This window comes from Solanum lycopersicum, chromosome 4, assembly GCF_036512215.1.
Source record: "Solanum lycopersicum chromosome 4, SLM_r2.1".
NCBI classification, from domain to species: Eukaryota; Viridiplantae; Streptophyta; class Magnoliopsida; order Solanales; family Solanaceae; genus Solanum; species Solanum lycopersicum.
Window position 1 is genome coordinate 21,248,190 of NC_090803.1, and position 1,964 is coordinate 21,250,153.

A 1,964-nucleotide genomic window follows, 5' to 3' on the forward strand; every position below is an offset into this window, starting at 1 on the left:
TTATTAAAATCTCACAATCTTAGCAACATATTATCTTGTCCATAAATATAGAATTTCTTCCTCTCTTTTTTTAATCGTAGGATCTTTTTTTTCCGTTTATATAACATTTTTATTGTAATCTTTTGTTAAAAGTATATTGATCCGTGATTTATAAATTATCTAGTGATAATCAAACCATTTTAACAAACTAATTTCAATTTCATAATAAGATTACAAATACGGTGATACCATTTCATACGGTAGTTAATTATAGTTTCTATACTTCTATTCAGTTAATTAGATAAAAAGATTATTTAAAAGAAAATTTTAAAAAAATCTGACGTATAAAAGAAATTTAGGAAGAGAATTTCCCCCCTATATTTATGGATAAGATAATATGTTGCTAAGATAGTTATAATATATAATGTATTTACTTTGGAAATTAAATATTAATCATTTATTTTAACCTATGCCATGTGTCACTAATCCAAATAGGGATCTTGGAGAAAATGAAGAGAAGAGAAACAAAAGAAGAGCCGGATCCGAAAATGATGGTCCATTTTAATTTGTGTATAAACGTCAAATTTTATGAATATTTTTGGTAGAATATAAGGTGTAATTGATAGTGTACTTAGTGTAGATGATTTAGTGTAATAGATAGCCTATATTATATATTTTTTTTAATAAAAATCATAATACAAGAGTTTTTTTCGGTGTAATTGTTATGTTTGAGGTCATACATATATAAACACCAACTTTGGTAAAAAATTTTGGGTACATATACTGGTGGAGTTGATAGTGTGTTTTGGGTTGTATATAGACAACAAAATTGGAAAATATTAAATTTGTTGTTGTTGTTGTTGTTGTTGTTGTTGCTGTTGTTGCTGTTGTTGCTGTTGCTGTTGCTGCTGTTGTTGTTGCTGTTGCTGTTGCTGTTGCTGTTGTTGTTGTTGTTGTTGTTGCTGTTGCTGTTGTTGTTGTTGTTGTTGCTGTTGCTGTTGCTGTTGTTGTTGTTGTTGTTGTTGTTGTTGCTGTTGTTGTTGCTGTTGTTGCTGTTGCTGTTGCTGTTGCTGTTGTTGTTGTTGTTGTTGTTGTTGCTGTTGCTGTTGTTGTTGTTGCTGTTGCTGTTGCTGTTGTTGCTGTTGCTGCTGTTGTTGCTGTTGTTGCTGTTGTTGTTGTTGTTGTTGTTGTTGTTGTTGTTGTTATATTAATTTTGATTGTATTATATATGTATTCTTATTTAATAATTCCACTATTATTTTGGAGAATGATTAATAAGTTGTAATCTATCAAAGGTAAGTACGGGGATACAATATTGAAGGAGTGATATATGATGTGAACACCAAACACAAAGGCTTAATAATTAGTATAGCTAGCTTCCCAATTGGTTGTGGATAGAACTATTTTTTCATGTAGAACTCAAATATGTAGTGAGTGATCCATCTTCATCTATGAAGATTCATAACGATTTGGTTGTCCAATTTAGTTTGGATTAAAAAAATGCAACTCTGATTTCTTTTCAAGAAAAATAAGTACCTTTTCAGACAATTTTGTAGCTCCATTAAATTCAGTGTTTAATCTATTTTGGCAATGGGAATTTCTTCCTCCAAATCACTATTATGAGGATAGTTTTTCGAAACAGACAATTCAACGACCTTCTCTTTTGTAACATTTTAGAAATTTGTATATTAAAGTAGTGTCCAAAATAAAATTAGTAGGCTAAGCTAGAACTTGACGTTAGAATTAGAGCCTTAAAAGTACCTTCTCGTACCTTGAAATCATGGTTTGGTGTTAGGATGTCAAGGCCTAAACTCCAAGGACCAACCATGCATCCTTGAGGAAAGAACCAAAATTATTGACCTAGGTAGTGACCCAAGAGGACACCTACGCCCCAAAGGTCCACCCACGCTCCGTAGGTGGGCCGGGGTCGTGGGTCAAGCCCTAAAAATCAAGCTCCATATCATGGACCTATGGACCTGCAGATA